The sequence below is a fragment of the Carcharodon carcharias genome, chromosome 5 (genome assembly GCF_017639515.1).
Source record: "Carcharodon carcharias isolate sCarCar2 chromosome 5, sCarCar2.pri, whole genome shotgun sequence".
Lineage (NCBI taxonomy): Eukaryota > Metazoa > Chordata > Chondrichthyes > Lamniformes > Lamnidae > Carcharodon > Carcharodon carcharias.
The window spans coordinates 193149114-193167974 of NC_054471.1; positions in this window are offsets into that span (position 1 = coordinate 193149114).

Here is an 18861-nt window from a genome sequence, read left to right on the forward strand (position 1 = left end):
TACTCAAGCTTCTATGGGTGGGATCGTCCCAAATTTGCATGAAGTGCGGTTGTGGGGGGGTAAAACGACATTTTAACCACCGGCTGCAATGTTGACTTTTCACTTCATATCGTCCCAGACCTGCCGTTTTAATTATGCACTCCCAGGAAACACGCCGTTTCCATGGCAGGCAGGCTCTCATTCGCCCGCCATCCCATCACCTCACTGCTTCTGCACGCTGGCCGCCATATTTAAAGTGCAACTGCGCGCACACCTCTCAGTGCTGCCAGCCCTCGACTACTGCAAAGAAGACGTGGCCCCGAAAGGTAAAACGACTGCAGCCCCCAGGTTCAATGATGCGTCCCTCGGGCCTTTCGGACGCAGTGGAGGCCCGCCATGATGTCCTGTACCCCCCACTCTGGCCACAGGATGGGCAGCAACATCACCAATCTGGCTTGGGAGGCGGTGGCAGCGGTGGTCAGTGCTAACGTCCTTCAAAAGAGGACAGTTACCCAGCGCCACAAGAGGATGAATAATCTCCTCCATTCCACTCTTCTCATCGCTCTCAACTCACACACTCACAAACCCATCACACACCCACAGGACCCTCACTCACTGTCAGTGCAAGGGACATCACCATTCACACTCTCACACACACCTTCATTGTCCTCATCCCATCCATGGGACCACTCACCACCCACACAGGCCAGGTATACTTATCATCTGGCCTGGCAGGCATCCTGCTTACACTCTCTCCATCTCTATTCATGCAGGACAAGCTGGCACACAACAAGAGGGAGAGTTAAAAGACCGGTGGAGGAATGTCTGAGATCAAGGCGCTCACTGATTTTGAAAACAGAGCCGTCCAGCTGGCCGGCGATGACCAGGACCGTTCCTGTGCTGTGACAGTGAGGTTGGTGCTGCTCTACCAAGTGAGGATCCAACAGTGCAACATCCATCAGACAACCATGCTGGGAGTGATGTGTCCTGTTTCACAGGCCACTGCCATGCACTAATTATCTCCCCATGCTTTCGCAGGCACATCTGGGAAACAGCTGACAGAGTCCACAACTTGGGGTCTCGAAGCAAGCTCTGAAGAAACCTCTGGAGAGGAACCTGGAGGCACTCTCCCTGAATTCCCGTCACAGCCTCACCCACACCCTTCGCAGAGACACACACCTCGGTGGGACGTAGCTTTAGAGTAACCTTGGGATCACAATCTGGTGAGCACATCGCACTGTCTGATCCACAGCAGGTGGAGGCAGGGACTTCCCAGGTGTCCGTCACTCGGAGGACTGCTGGAGGCCAGAACTTTGCTGAGTCTGAGTCAGATGACGAGCCTCTGGACTCGGTCATGTCACAGTTGCTGGAGCTGCAAAGGCAAGCTCGGGAACATCAGGAAGGAATGCCCACTGCACTCCTCAGATTGCAAGGCACAATGGAGGAGTCCGTCCACCATCCTGATGTGATAGCACCGACATGCCAAGGCACCGAGGTCAACACTGTTAGGATGGCAGTCGCCATGGAGACCTTGCTCCACGATGTTGCTCTTGCACTGCTGCGCTGACACAACACTATCACTGGCGCCATAGTTAACATCCAACAGTGTGCAGGCGAGAGGGGTCCCAGGCAGTTTGTCTTCACTGCATGTCATCATCATCCTCCTGCAGTCGAGCGATTGTTAGGGCCTCCACTGCATTTCCATGGCAGTGGCAAAATCACAGAGGGTATCGCGCTGCCATAAGCCAGACTGGTGTCAAACCTTCACAGATGCAATGTGAGGATCTATGGTGCCTCTTCACTGCATGTCGTCATCATCCTCCAAAAATCTAGCAGCTAAGAGCGCATCCCAAGTGCACCTGCCTCATCCAGCCAGTGGGAAGGCCTCAGCCCCATCGTTGTCGCCTTCGAGGACCTCCTCACCCTCATTCCCGTCAAAGTCCTACTCATTGGAGGAGCCCTCCAGCTCCTGCATCTCCTCCTCATCCAGCTCCTCCCCCTGTCGCAGCGCCAGGTTGTAAAAGGTGCAGCAGACTATGATGATGTGTGACACCCTCTGTGGACTATATTGCAGGGCTCCACCAGACCGGTCCAGGCACCAGAACCTCATCTTCAGCATCCCAATGGTTTGTTCCACCAGGTTGAGAGTTGCAGCATGAGCCTTATTACACCTTCGCTCTGCTGCAGTCTGAGGCCACCACACGGGTGTCATCTATGGGTAGCCCTTCTCACCGAGGAGCCATTCCTGCAGCTTCTGTGGACCATGGAAGATGTCAGGGATCTGTGACCGACTGAGAATGTAGGAGTCATGGACACCCCCTGGAAACCGTGGGCAGACCTGCAGGATGCATTGGTGATGGTCACACACCAGCTGCACATTCAGCGAATGGAATCCCTTGCGGTTGACATAGTTAACCACCTGGTGTGACGGAGATCTGAGCGCCACATGAGTGCAGTCGATTGCACCCTGCACCTGAGGGAACCCCGAGATCTGGGCAAATCCAATCGCTCTTAGATCCTGGCTGTGCCGGTCTCGGGCGAAATGCACAAAGTTGTGTGTCCTTGTGGAGATGGCATCCGTGACCTCATGGATGCATTTGTGCATGGAGGCTTGTGAAGTCCCACAGAGGTCACCTGTGGAGCCCTGAAAGGAGTCGCTGGTGTTAAAATTGAGTGGCGTCTGGCAGTGGATGCCTTCCATGCCCTTGTGGTGCCAAATCCTGTAGCATGTGACAGATGTGACCGACCAGTTCCCTAGACATGCGCAGTCTTCTGCAACACTGGTTCCCAGTCATCTTGGGAGGGGGTGGCACAGTGGTATTGTCACAGGACTGGTATCCCAGAGACCCAGAGTAATTCTCTGGGGACCCGGGTTTGAATCCCACCACAGCAGATGATGAAATTTGAATTCAATAAAAATCCGCAATTAAAAGTCTCATGTTGACCATGAAACCATTGTCGATTGTTGTACAAACCCATCTGGGTCACTAATGCCACTTTAGGGAAGGAAATCTGCTGTCTTTAACTCGTCTGGCCGACATGTGGCTCCAAACTCGCAGCAATGTGGTTGGCTCTTAAACTGCCCTCTGAACAAGGGCACTTAGGGGATGGGCAATAAACACTGGCCTGGCCAGTGACACCCACATCCCATGAACGAACAAAAAAAAATCTGCAGGACTGAGAGGCAGCTTCTATAGACCCTTGGCCTAGTGAGGTACTGACCAGTGACTGCTCGCTGTGGTCCTTCGGTGCCGTGTGTGGGAGCTGCAGCCTTCCTTTCTCCCAGAGGGTGCTGCTCCTCCCTCTGTGCAGCCGGTACCTCAGTCGCCTTTACTGTCTCTAAGCCATGAGGCCTACAGCAGGCTCCATGATCCTGATATACTCCTACTGCAGGATGAAAGAGAGAGAGAGACACACATGGGTTAGCTTGGGTGTCTAAGTACCTCTCTTGGTTAAGTCTGGAGGCTCCTTTACACATCCCGGAGAGTGCTGGCCACCACTTGGATGGCCAGAGTTTAGTGCGCTGCTTGGCTGCCCGAAACCCCACCCACCTCCACCCCCATTCCAACTGACCGATTGGCTGCAGCTTTGCCCACTGGACTGCATGCTGGTCCAAACCGGGGTGACATTGCAAGGGGCTGTGAGCACCTCCTCCAGTGACTGCTTCATGGCCAACTTTAGCAAGGAGATTGTACAATGTGTGCAGTCGTCCAACTGCTCTGCAGTCCACTAAAATGCTCATTAGTTTGCAGTCTGTGCCTGAGGGGTGAAAAACCCTGGAACACTTGGTAGCATTATGATGTCTCTACATTGCTTGAGCGGGCAGAGAAGCTGGAGGCCCGACGCCATGCATGTCAATGTGGATGTGCCTGCAGAGGGATGGTCACTTTATACAAGGTTTCTCTAATGCATGGCCACTTCCCTTGCCCACACCTCCTCTCCCACGTGCTTGTGCACTGCCTTCAACCAAGGGGCAGCCCTTGCCCTCTATCCCACCCCACCAACACGCCTCAACCTTGAACCCCATCAGGCGATCCTGGCAAGCGCTCCGCAGCATGACTGTACACTCACCTCCAATTTCCCCTGAAAGTGCAGCTCGCCAAGCGCACGCCTTTTATATGTTGTTGTGAAACACGTCAGCGTGCAATCTCACCGGCCGTGGGCGGCCGATCCAATGGCGAGGCACGATTCCGGCGGGCTGGGCTTATATTGACGTGTAGACGTATTACAATAAGCTTCCCGACATCCGGTGGTGGGAAACCCGGCCCACGGAGCAGACGATCGCAAACTGGTTTCACGACGCCATGAAACAGATTTCTGGTCTTCCTGCCATGCTGTCCGCTCACACCACTGAGCACACCCCACACCAGCCGGCATGGAAAATCCTGACCTACGTTTCTATGTTTTTGCAGGCAAGACCAGGTACAGATCGTCGAACTGTTTTATTTTAGACAATAAGTGATCATACAACGTAATAATTCTGATCCGACTCAATTATTCAACCAGTAGAACTTGCCTGGGGTAATAATACATCATTATGAACAAGCTATCTCCCTCCACACTCGTGCGTTGTCTTGAACGACTTAAGTAAAATATTTGCGAACCAGTCTTTCGCACCCTTGTCTTAAATCCTGCCTGCCAGTTTCGGTTTAAAAGCCTGACAGTATTTTATGTCCCTCTTCCGTCTTCCCGTGATCACAGTCAATACAGACAATCCTTTTCAAGCACCCAAGATCAAGAACAGTGCAATTCATTACACAACCAGGACAGGCTAACAAATCACTTCTCTTTGACTTTTGGGAAACTACGACAATGCCGAGCTCATCAGCATTTCACCAGCTTCTGTCCCAATTTTTTTTTTTCTCTGCTTGAATACGCTTTGCTTTAAAAAGTAAATCTTGAAATGTAACCCTTTTGCAAAACTTTTCTTTGGAAAAAATGAGAAATCTCATCATGTGACCGAGATCTTATCCATCAGAGCCACACACTGTCAGCCCCTGAAAATCGATATACTTAATTATGGGCAGAATTTTACACTTCCCCGCGGGCTTGTGTTTTTGAGGGGGGTGGGGGGGATGGGGAGGGAGGTGTGTGTAAAATCCCTCAGGTGGCCTTCCCACCAGCCTCCCCACTTGCCCCCACCTCTCTATTTTACAATGGGTCGGATAAGCCCTAGGTCGGCCTGTCCCCACTTTGTCCCAACTGAAGCCCCGTAAGTGGCCAATTAACGACCACTAAAGGGCCGATCCCGCCCAGCCTCAACTTTCAGGCTGGCGGAAGGAGTTCAGGAGCAGGGGGATGCCTGGAAAGTGACTCTGCTCGGGCCTCAGGTGGGAAATTTGGTGGGGGGGGGCGGTGGGGGCACCTCCATCAACGGCCTCCTTTCAAAATCAGGTGCTCCCCCCACAAAGCCTTCCCGCCATGCGTTCTTCCTCCCCCAACACCCCTACCACCCCATCACTGTCCACCATCCGGGCCTCACCTTCCCTCCCCACTCTGAGAACCCCCCCCCCCCAACTCTTACCTGTCCTGGACTCCAGGACTTTGCTTCTGGGGACTGTTTGTTGTCCCAGTTCTGTCCACTGGAGCTTTGGGCGTTGCTGGGACTGGAGAGCTGCTGGCCAATCAGGTTGACCGGCAGCTCCCTGAGATGGGACTTCCTCCTGAGTGAGGGGCAGAAGTCCCAACTCCTCAGAGGAACAACCAGTATCGGCAGCGATGCATTCTTCACCGACCCTGCCATCTGCAAGTTGTTGCCATGAGATAACGGCCCAGGTTTGGTGGCGCTAGTGACAGTAAAACTACCAGCGTTCGCTGTCATTACTCCCACTGACTTGAAAACAACTTTGGAAGTCTGCACCTGCAATGGATCATGTAGGAATCCAGGAGTTGCTGCTGCCAGTGATTCTGTGCTTTTTCAGGGGATGCGCTGTTGAGATCCCTCCCAGGCTGCAGTCAACATGAAATCTATGAATTTAGGAGAAATTCCACTTCTACACTATTAGTCTTACTGTAAAAACCACTGAAAACGTTACACCTAGTTGAATGTGTAACCTCCGTTCTTAACACCATATTGTTACGATCTCGAGGGAGACCATCAAGTTGTAAAAAAAGAAACTTGTACTCCCAGTTATTAACTGAGAGAAATTGCACCATAAGATTTCAAGTTTCAAACAAAACCTCTAACTGCACAAGAATTAAACAAAGCAAGTACATTATATTTCATAAGCCCTTATTATTTAAACCCATAAGTCTAAACTGACTACTTCCCATATTCTGCTTTAGTTGCACTCAAGAGTTCCCTAATCTTTCCAGGGTCTTGAGCGTTCTTTCACTTCTCCTGATTCCAAAGCAAGGTGGCAGGATATGATTTTCCAGCATTGTTTTGTGAAACAGAACCTGGTGGAACGGGATCAATGGAAAAATGAAGTCAATGTATGGACATGGGTTACGTCTCTACAAAAAAAAACAAGGAATAGCTCTGGCGCCTTTGCTTCCTGCCGGGATTAAGATCCGCTGCGCAGTGTTCTTGCAACTAGATGCTCAGCAACTGGACAATGAAGAAGGTTTGGACATTTTCTCGAGATGCATGGATAAAGTTTGTATGCAAGGCATTCACTAAGTCATCTATGAGGCTTGGTCAGACTTTGCTAAATTTTAAAAAAGCAAAATACATCATGGAGTTGAACGGACTATAAACGAGACTGCAGCGATTCCACTTGGAAATACCTAAATCAGCACTTGCCTTTAAATTATTGGACTGTGTGAGGTTATCAAACATAGATAGGCTCTTGGTTTGAACCGGAGTTAGATTCGAAAAGAGAGAAACGCTTTTGGATCAAATGTCCGAAGCCTTAAAAAAAAAAATTTCTGGGGAAGCATTCATTTCCGGCAGCTTTTATGGTGCAAATGGTCTCTTCAGCAGTGACACCAAAGTTGGAGGATACAATGCTAGCAGCGTTCGAGACTGTCCGAATGTAGGGATCAAACGTCTGTATGAAAGAGGAATTACAAGCAAAAGGGATGAGGACGGAGACCCTTTTGGGAGTTATAATAGGTGGTGGGAGTTGGGCGATTATGGGAGGAGGATGAACCCCAGGAATAACCAAGGGGTGGTCAACAGTACTTCAGATGTGACTCTAAGGGTGGAATCCTCCCAAACTTGCACTTCGTGTGGTAATTGGCATGAAAAAAGATGTTTCACCCGCCGGCTGCAATGATGGATTTTCACGCCATATCGTCCTCTTCCCAGCCTCATCAATAATACATTCACGGGAAACACGCCGGATTGTCGGCAGGCAGGCTTGGATTCGCCCGCCATGCCGTGACCTCGAGGTAGATCAACCACCTCATCACTCTCAACACACACTTCCAAACTCATCACACATCCACAGGACCTCACACCTCAAGGGACAACACCCATTAACTCTCACACGTCACAGCCTCACATCTCCATCAAGCTCATACCCTCTGGAGCTCGTGTCCTCATTCCATCCATGGCTCCACTCACCACACAAACATTCCATACAGTGCCGTGTGTCCTGCTCACGCACTCTCCATCTGGTTTCATGCAGGAGAAGCTGGCTCACAACAGGATGGAGAGGTCCCAGACCGAGGGTGGAGTGGCCGACATTAGGTCCCTCACTCACTTTGAGGAGTGCGCTATCATGCTGACTGGTGAGGACATGCCTGCGATGATGGTGAGATTGGCAGCAAACACCCATGTGAGGATCCTGCACCAGATCATCCCTCTGTCAACACAACTGTGAGTGCTCGTTCTCTCCTGTTTTTGACTCTGCTCCCAGCACTAATTATCTCTCCTTGGTCCTCAAGGAGCTCTGCCAAGCGACTGGTTCCCTCAGTCAGCCAGTCCCTCAGCTCCATCCATGTCCTTCCCTCCAGCCAAGAAGACACCTCCTCCATTGAAGAGTTGGAAATAAGCAGCTGTCACAGCACTTACCCACACCCTCCACCAGCACAGAGACACGCACCTTGGTGGGACCTAGATCTAGAGCAGGCTTGGGTTCACGATCTGGTGGTCACCATACGGACACGTGTCTGCAGCAGGACGAGGCAGGTCCAGCCGAGCACCCTGGCACTTGTTGACAGGCGTCGCGAGGTCCGAGTCAGATGACGAGCCTCTGGATTCAACCTTCCAACTCATCATGGAGAGACAGCAGAAGGCAGAGCCCTCAATAGAGGGGCAAGTGAGTCAGAGGAGTGCACCCGCCCGCTCTCTGATGCAGTGGTGCCCACATGTGCGGGTATGGAGGTCTCCACGGGAAGGACGGCAGATGCCATGGAGACCCTGGTCCAGCAGAATGGGGAGATGCGCGCAGGACCTGCACTCCCTCCTGGTTGCCATGGATGAGTTCCAGCAGTGGCAAAGCAAGAGGGAAACGGAGCTCCTTCCCCTCTAGGACCCAGGCTGGGGCAATGGGACACCCGAAGGAAGGGGGAGCAGCAGCTGGACACTCCAGGCCATCCACTCAGGAATCTCAGAGGCTGTCCTCTCCCTCGAGTCCCCTTTGGCTGAGATCACCTCAACCTCGGCAGAGGGAGCAGCCGGCCCACAGGAAGATAGCCAAAGCCCTTACTCCTTCTTCCACCCTTACTCTCCAGAGGACGCACGCTGAAGTCATCAGAGGCAACAGGGCCAACCATTGCACAGGCTGCCTCCATCCCTGCTGCGGATGTCAGGGCAGCACCTAGAAGGTGTAGTACACCTAGAAATGTTAAGAGATTCTGAGCACAAGTGGTTGCACAGGTGAACACGTTTTGTCACTTTATAATCTGAATTCACTGACAATGTGTAATGGTGTCTTGCAGCTTCAATGACAGGCTTTGTGAGTCCTCCGCATGCATCCTCCCCCTCCCTTCCTTGCAGTTCAGCTACATGTAGCTGGACCACGAGTGATTCTGGAGGGAGAAGTGTGTTTGTGTGTGTGTGTGTGTGTGTGTGTGTGTGGGGTAAGGCCTTTCGGAGTCTCGTGCAAGCTCTCTCCCACACAGATGGAGCCTTTCTCTATCACACCCTTGTCAATGTCCCGAGCATTTTCAATGCTGCCCGCTCTTTTTCAGTTGTCCATCTGAGCCTGACCTGCCTCTCCTTGATCACACTCCCATGCAGCACCTGTGCCCATCCAACACGAGGTTCCGCTCACTTTTGATTTGAAAAACATGGCGATAGTCAAGTTTCTTGTAAGCTCCATTGTCCTCTCCCTTCCCCCAGTCACATATGTCCTTTCCCCCATCACCTTCTACCTCTCTACTGCTGTACTACAGTCTGATCCCTTGTCATTCCAGGATGTCCAGGTGAACGTGCACATTCCCTACCTTCCTGAGAATCCCACCCCAACCACATTGATCTCCCAGCCTCTTCCTTCCCACCCCCAGGGTCTGTGTTTGCCTCCGAGACCCCACCAACCACCCTCGCCACCTCTTCTACTGGTACTGCGCACCCTTACCCTCCCACCCTACCAGCTCGCTCTACCCCCTCTCTCACTCATCATTCCCTCCGCTCCCACCCAGAGTTCGCTATCTGACTCCACAGACCCCTCCCTTGCACATTCACCTGGACACACCTTCCTCCACCCTTACTCTTTCCTTCCCCCTCCTCCCTCCTCCCCCAAACTCCCTCCTCCGCTCTGCAACACTCTCCCCCCGCCCCACTCTGAACACCCTCCTCCCCACTTGTAGCATTCTGCCCTGCATATGACCTCCTCTCCACTTGCAGCATTCTCCCCACCTTTCTTCCCCCCTTCCAACCTCACCAGCCCCCAACACCTTCCGCTCCCACTCACAGCTAGACCTTTGCCTCCCACCAACACCGCATACCCCCCCACCCCCCCGCCCCCACCCCCACTTTGTCGATCATCCAGCCCATGGCGAAATCCATGAAGTTCTGAAGCTGGCCTGAAGCATGAACAGAGGCCATGGAAGATGGTATGAGCCCAAGATGAGGTCCGTGAAGGCCCGAAGCCTCAGCAAAGTCAAGGCTGAATGTGTGGAGACCTCTCACCTTCCAGAGCTGCTTCGGAGCAGAGCCAAGTGTGTGAGCATCCACCCAGCATGTGATGCATGTGCCCCTCGAGGGTCCGGTAGTTGTTGGCGCCAGCATCTCCTTCTCGGATGGCGTCGATCTGAGAAATGCCCTGAAGGTAAATCCCGACTTCTACACATCACAATTGTCCAGACATGTTCTGGGCTGGTGTAACAGTAAATTGGGCCGGGGGTGGGGGGGGTGGGATGATTCTGGTCGGACCTTACTTTGCATCCCATTAGCGGGATGCATACTGGGTTCACGCCAGCCTCCAGCAGGATTCGCGATTTCCCATGGCGAACATCACCTGTGATCCCGAAACCAATTTCTGCACCGTCTGCCGAATTCTCTCCCCCACCCTCACCCCCACCCCCCAACCCACCATGATGTCTACCGCCAATGGGAGCAGATGATTCTAGCCTATGTATCATTATGTGTTGAATTGCCCAAAAATGAAAACGAGGGCTTTTTAGACAACACCTGACATGAAAGGTGCAGACAGTGAGGAGGACAATACTGGCCAATCAGAAGGAATTGTATTCCTCACCAGAAGGTTCGGTCCGGTAATGAGTATCCTAGTCACAGATTAGTTTAATTACGCCGTTCTAGATAGTGGGTACATGTCCACGGTATGTGGAATGAATTGGCTAAAATATTACATGGATTCTTTAAGTAAGGAAGACCGAAGTAAAGTCAAAGAATATGACAGTTCTACTTATTTCAGGTTCAGTGATGGTAACACGTTGAAATCACTAAAAAGAATAATAATTCCATGTAAAAAAGCAGGGGTAAATCACTTTATCAGTACTGATGTGTTATCGGGTGAAATACCTTTACTGTTAAGTAAGCCTTCATGAAGTTGGCCATGGAACATGATAAAGTAATTGTTTTTGGGAGATAAATAGATTTGTAATTTGCACAGTCAGGACATTATTGTGTTCCTTTAAAGCCTATCATTTCTAGACAGAATGTTAAAGTGCTATTCATGGCAGCTGGGGATAGGGATTTAAAGGAGAAGAAACAAATTATTATTATTTTTTTTATTCGCTTGTGGGATGTGGGCATTGCTGGCTAGGCCAGCATTTATTGCCCATCCCTAAATACCCTTGGGCATTTTTAAGAGTCCACCATATTGCTGTGGGTCTGGAGTCACATGTAGGCAGGACCAGGTAAGGATGTCAGATTTCCTTCCTGGATAGAGTGGACGTGGGGAAGATGTTTCCATTAGTAGGAGAGACCAGGACCCGAGGGCACAGCCTCAGAGTAAAGGGAAGACCTTTTATAACAGAGATGAGGAGAAACTTGTTTAGCCAGAGAGTGGTGAATCTATGGAATTCATTGCCACAGAAGGCTGTGGAGGCCAGGTCATTGAGTGTATTTAAGACCAAGATAGATAGGTTCTTGATTGGTAAGGGGATCAAAGGTTACAGGGAGAAGGCGGGAGAATGGGGTTGAGAAACTTATCAGCCATGATTGAATGGTGGAACAGACTCAATGGGCCGAATGGCCTAATTTCTGCTCCTATGTCTTATGGTCTTCCCTGAAGGACAAGAGTGAACCAGATGGGTTTTTACAACAATTGACAATGGTTTCATGGTCATCATTTGACTTTTAATTCCAGATATAGTGGGACTTGAGCCCAGGTCATTACCTTCAGTCTTGGGATTACCAGCCCAAGGAAAAGATCAAGAACTTGTGAAAGGAAGTCTAGTCACAGGACGGACAGGTCAGGTAGTAGTAGTCCAGATAGGGACAGGAGATCTAGTAGGGGGCGTAGTTTAATACGAGCAAGGATTAAAGAACTGGCAAGGAGTGACACAAGAAGTAGGAGCCCCTATGATAGAGAAGTTCTGGTGGCTACTAACAAATTAGATGGTAAATTGGTAAAGGAGGAAAAACAAAATGAAGTTGACAGTTGGAGAGACTTTGGCATTTACATGTAGGTGCCAGAATTGTGTACCATCTATAAGATGCACTGCAGGAACTACCAAGTCTCCTTAGACAGCACCTTCCAAACCCACAACCTCTACCATCTAGAAGGACAAGGGCAGCAGACACATGGGAACACCACCACCTGGAAGTTCCCCTCCAAGTCACACGCCATCCTGACTTGGAAATATATCGCTGTTCCTTCACTGTCAATGGATCAAAATACTGGAACTCCTTTCCTAACAGCACTGTGGGTGTACCTATGCCACGTGGACTCCAGCGGTTCAAGAAGGCAGCTCACCACCACCTTCTCAAGGGCAATTAGGGATGGGCAATAAATGCTGGCCTAGCCAGCGATGTCCACATCCCATGAATGAATAAAAAAAATTGCCCCTTGGATGGATACGTGCAGAGAAAGTACTCCCAGTTGGTGTGTACAAAGCTAAGGCCAGATTGTATCTTGGGGATTCGAGGGACAACTGGACAACCAAGAAATTAGAGTAGACTTCCCAACAGCAGGAAAAGTATGTTTGAGGATTTTCCTAACACTTTTAGCAACATAACCTTGGAAATGTAATTCCATTGACATTAAAGCTGCAATTTCAAAGGGAAGTATTCTTAAAGCCTCAGAAAGAAGCTTGAGAAGTAGAGGGGAAATTACGGAGGTTAAACAAGTCTCTTTACGGGCTGCACAATGCATAGAGGGTTTGGTATTTTTTGGTTAGGTCTGTCCTACTAAAAACTGGTTGCATTCGCTAAAAGCAGATCCAGCAATATTTTATTGGTACGACGAAGGAAAACTAGCAGGAATTTTCTAAATGCACGTCGATGATTTCCTGTGGGGAGGATCTACAACACTGGAGAAATATGGTGATAAAATTATAAAGGAATTCAAGATTAAAAGTCGGGCTTCTGGAGCTTTTACGTATTTAGGGTCGGGCATTAGACAGATTAAGTTGGGAATAACCCTAACTCAACAGTCTTACCCAGGGAAGGTCCATAGGATCCCGATGAATCAGGCCAGATCCTCACAGAAGGAAGACTCTACAACCAAGGAAGAAGCAGATCTATTAAGAAGCTTAATTGGGCAATTAAACTGGTTATACACACAAAATGGACCGGATGCGTGCTACGATGTATTAGAATTGAGCACCGTGCTGAAATATGCTACTGTTGGGGAAGTGTTAAAAGCAAATAAGACTTTGAAAAAATTAAGCTGGGAAGAACGTATGCTCAGGTTTCCAGATCTGGGTGACCCAGAAGGGATGATATTGGTCATTTTCAGTGACCCCCTCACACGCTAGCCTTCCAGGTGGTTATTCAAGTACAGCAGGACTCACTTTACTTTTAGTGGGAAGAAAAGATTAGCCTGGGGGGAAAAAATAGAGCAGTTAAAAGCACCTTAGCTGCAGAGACACTCATGCTGGTAGAAGCAACTGATATGGCTATGTATTTATTGAGAATTTGAGAGGAACTCCTATATAAGGAGCAACCAGGGGAAAATGTACCTATAGAATGCTATGTAGATAACTGCTCACTCTGGGACAATGCCCATTTGACAAAGAGTGTGACGGAGAAAAGGTTGAGTATTGATCTCGTGAGTATAAAAGAGATGTTGGAGAGGAAGGAGATTTCCAAAATAAAATGGGTCAACGCAAGTCTCCAGTTGTCGAATTGTTTCACAAAAGGAACTGCTTGTCCAAAGGAATTGTTGGATATCCTTGAAGGGGGATGCTTTGTGTTATTATGGATTATGAGAAGATGGAGATTTTCATGTTGTAGCCTTATTACATTGTTGTTTGTTTTCAAGACGGGGGTGTGGGGGGGTGGGGGGGGGGGGGGCGGTGTGTGGGTGGGGGGGGGATGGGGCGGGGGGGGTGCGCAGGTGGAGGGGGACAGGGAATATGGAGTATGTTAATATTGTATGATAAGATAACATGTATGATCTTTTTGTATTTTTTTCTTATGAATAGTTTTTATTTGCACAAAAGCATCCTAGTCTCAGTGTCTTCTTCACAATCAGGCTTGGAAGTTTCTCTGACATAGTGGCCTGTGTGCTTGTTGATCAGGCAGTTGGCATATACACGGCCTTCCAAGCTGACATCTTACTTGCTTATGCGAGGAAAAACACACAGATAAACCCCACACAGAAGGGTCGTTCCCTGCAACCTATCCCCATGGCAATTCCCCACTTCGAATGTCCCAGCTAGAGAATTAATGAGTTAACTTTTACCTTCAATACTACTCTTTGATTCTGGGGCCTAAATGAATAATTGATATCTCTAATGAAATAATGGTCTGCTTACCTAGACTTACTTGTTCCATTAAGAAACCCAATGTTTACAAGTTGCTTTTAGCTTCTTTGATCAGTGGAACCTACATGAATAATTGAAAATTCCCCAGTTCACCCTCCAAATCTAAAGCATTTTCCAAGATGCCTTCTAACAAACTGGCTTCTCGAGATAGATCCAATATAGCCACGATAATCCTGCCACCCTACAATAAAACTTCACTTTTGAACTCTAATTACCCCAGGGTTGTTTCCCAGTTTCTCAAACCAGATTCTTTCGTTATCTCAATTTTTTAAAACTTCCAACCCATCATAAAATTTTTACTCCTAACACATGTGAATCACGAAGTTGGACATTTTCATAACAATACTAACTTCATAATTACTGCTAAATGTCCCCACTCTTCCTGTAAAGCTAATTTATATTTGTGGAATGTCAAATTTCTCCACGATGATACAAAAATCCACATTTTCAAATTTTCTATAGAAGTCGTCCGCCTTTATTTTAGCTCCCATCTTAATCCAATCATGAATCATTTATTTCAGTACCTGAAATTTTAAATTAAGAGAGATCCAGTCCTTTAAACTTCTTGGTCTGCTGTTAGTTTCAAAGACAAGCGATTTTGTTGGCTTGTCTCAGTTATCTAATGAATTGGACAGTTCTTGGTCATGGGTGTTTGAGAAGGATTATTGCTTACCTTGCTGGCTGACATTAATGCTGCTGCTGCGGAGATCCCCCTGATTTGGCACAGGTTTAAACCACCGCTGGGAAAGAGGAAGTCAGTGCTAGAGATTAACAGTGCTGTTACCGCGGGGCACAAAATGCTAGCTATTAGTGCTCCTTGAATGTGATTTCCCAGAGTGGGCTGAATGAAGCAGTTTGAAAAGACTTTGTTACTGGATGCAGTTTCACAAACCATTGCGGTTCCCAAAAAAACCTTAAGAAGACAGCAACCACTTGGTGCAAAATTCACAAAAGCATTGGCAAGACTTGTAATTAATAAACCTGAAGTGGCCACGCAGAGCACAAATTAATTCTGAGTGTGCTATATTAGTGACTAACATTTTAAACGGGCTGTTCATTTACTAATAGCGACACATCTTTCTCAATGAGGTAAAGCCAATTACTATATTTGAACAGATTGGAGTTAACAGGACATATAATGATCATAAAAAAATCTTGGTGTTCTGAAGAAAAGGCAAATAATATTAAAATATTGAAGCTTACATTTATGCCCACTGATGCAGTGTAATGACTTGTATCTCATTTAACTTTCCACTGGTTTAATATGTGGGGTTGAACGTCTGAAGCTTTGGAGTTTTCCAGGTTTGCACTTAAGTGCGGTAGCAGCTGGGTAAAGTGACGTTTTACACACCGGCTGCGATGGTGGGTTTTCATGCCGTATCGTCCCAAACCCGCCTCCTTATTTATGCATTACCAGGAAACACGCTGTTTCCAGGGTGGGAGGTCTCTCATTCACCCTCTCGCCATCACCCCGCCGTTTGCGTCACGCCATGTTTAAAAGGCAGCCGCCAGCACCATGCTGCTCGCTACCAGCTCCCCACCGCTGCCCGGGAGACATGGCCAGCAAAGGCAAAACGACTGCAGCTGCCCCCCACCCCGGTTTAATGACGGGTCCCTTGAGCGACTGCTGGATGCCATGTGCACATCCCGGATGTGCTCTACCCCACCTTTCTGGCTGCAGGGTGGGCAGCAACATGACCAATCTGGCTTAGGAGGCGGTGGCAGTGGTGGTCAGCGCCAACGTCCTTCAGAAGAGGACAGCCACCCAGTGGCGCAAGAGGATGAATGATCTCCTCCGTTCTGCCAGGGTAAGTCACTCTTCTCATCACTCTCAACTCACACACTCACAAACCCATCGCACACATCCACAGCGACCTCACTCACTGCCAGTTCAAGGGACATCACCATTCACTCTCCCACCTTCACCTTCGCTCTCCTCAGCCCGTCAATGGGATCACTTCACCACCCACACAGGCCAGGCACATTTATCATCTGGCCTGACAGGCATCCTGCTTACACTCTCTCCATTTCTATCCATGCAGGACAAGCTGGCACACAACAAGAGAGAGAGGTCACAGACCGGTGGCAGAATGCCCGAAATCAAGGTCCTCACAGAATTTGAAAACAGAGCCATCCAGCTGGCCGGCGATGACCAGGACCGTTCCTGTGCTGTGACGGTGAGGTTGGTGCTGCTCTACCAAGTGAGGATCCAGCAGTGCAACATCCATCAGACAACCATGCTGTGAGTGATGTGTCCTGTTTCACAGGCCACTGCCGTGCACTAATTACCTCCCCTTGCTTTCACAGGCACATCTGGGAAACAGCCGACAAAGTCCAAGACCCAGGGTCTCCAATCAAGCCCCGAAGAAACCTCTGAAGAGAAATCTGGAGGCACCCTCCCTGAAGTCCCATCAGAGCACTCACCCACACCCTCCACCAGCGTAGAGACACACACCTCGGTGGGACCTAGCTTTAGAGTAGCCCCGGGACCACAATCTAGTGAGCACATTGCACTCTGATCCACAGCAGGCGGCGGCAGGGACTTCCCAAGTGTCCGGCACTTGGAGGACTGATGGAGGCCAGAAATTTGCTGAGTACAAGTCAGATGATGAGCCTCTGGACTGGGTCATGTCACAGTTGCTGGAGCTGCAAAGGCAAGTTCGGGAACATCAGGAAGAGATGTCCGCTGCACTCCTCAGATTGCAAAGCACGACGAAGGAGTCCGTCCACCTTCAGGCTGAGGTGATAGCGCCAGCATTGCAATGTACTGAGGTTAATACTGGTAGGATGGCGGCTGCCATGGACACCTTGATCCAGGACGTCACTCCTGCACTGCTGCATGGGCTCAACTCCATTGCTGATGCCATAGTTGACCTCCAACAGTGTGCACACAAGAGGGGTGTGGGGCAGCTCGGTCTCACTCCAGCTACCCCTTCTCCTCAAGGTGTCAGCCTGGGGCCCTTTGGCGCACATAGGGAGCGCGATCAGCTGGTGTACACTCCAGGCCCATCCACCCAGGTGACTCTGGGAGTGTCCGGCCCATCTGACTCCCCTCTTCCTGTGACCTCAGCAGCTCCAGCTCCACAGGCCGAGGAGGGGGCCACTGCCCCACAGCAGGACCCCGAAAGCAGGCCGGGGCCTCCAGGTCTCAGTCCTCCGGAGAACGCCCACCAAAGTCATCACAGACAGGGTGTAGCAGTCAGCAGGCTGCCCCCACCTCCACTGTGGATGTCCGGGGAGCACCTAGATGTAGCGGCAGGGTTAGGACAGTTAAGGAGAATTGGTTGCGCAGCCTGTGCATGGGTGTTAATCACTTTTATATAATGTTCACTATTGTCAATAAACTCTCCAGAATGTCTCCCTGCCTGTGGCTCTTTGTTCTGATGAGCAGTGTTCGTGTCACTCAGATGTGAAACCTTTCTGCACACGATAAAGGCAGGTCTCTCAGTCTAGGGCCTCTGCCCTGTGCTTTGTGCAGCCTTCAGACGACAGTGATGGTCCAGCCTCTCACTCCCTGGACACATTACTGATGTCTGCACCTCAACGGTGCTTGTCATTGCTGCCAGAACATAGTGGGCCGGTGCCAGAGTTCTCTCATTCTCTCTGTGTGCTCTCAGCACCTTTAAGGAGGGGCAGACCCCCATCACACCAGCCTCTGTGGCCAATGATGCTGTGCTCCTGAAGGGCTCAGGTGCTGAAGATGGACAAAGCATCAGATGCTTCTAAAGCTTCTTGGCTGCGTCTCTATGATGTGACCCTGATCACAAAGCACAAGCGAGCTGCTCTCAGCCAGACAGGAGTCAGACATTCTCAGAGGCTGTGTGAAGATTTATGGAGTGTCCTCAATGTATGTTGTCATCATCCTCCTGCAATCGAGTGACTATTGGGGCCCTCACTACATTTCCATGACGGGAGTGTTCTCACAGAGGGTATTTGCACTGCCACAAGTCAGGCTGGAGTCAAACATTCACAGATGTGATGTGAGAATCTATGGGGTCACCTCACTGCATGTCGTCATCATCCTCCACAAATCTAGCAGCTTTGAGGGCCTCCTGAGTGTGTCTGCCTCGTCTAGCCAGTGCGAGAGCCTCATCCCAGTCATCATCGCCTCTGAGGACCTCATCACCCTCATCCACGTTGGCATCCTCCTCATTGGAGGAGACGTGCAGCTCCTCCATCTCCTCCTCAGCCAGCTTGTCTCCCCGTTGGAGCGCCAGGTTGTAAAGGGCGTAGCAGACGGCGACGACGATGCATGACACCTTCTGCGGATTGTATTGCAGGGACCAGAACCGTATCTTCAGCATCCTGATGGTCTGCTCCAACAAGTTGCGAGTTGCTGCATGAGCCTCATTATAGCGTCGCTCTGCTGCAGTCTGAGGCCACCGCACGGGTGTCATCAGCCAAGGAGGCAACCCTGCAGCTTCTGTGGACCCTGGAAGACTGCAGGGATCTGCGAGTGACTCAGGATGTAGGCATCATGCACACTCCCTGGAAACCATGTGCATACCTGCAGGATGTGTTTCTGGTGGTCGCACACCAGCTGCACGTTCAGTGAGTGGAAGCCCTTGCAATTGATGAAGTCCATCGAGTGTAGTG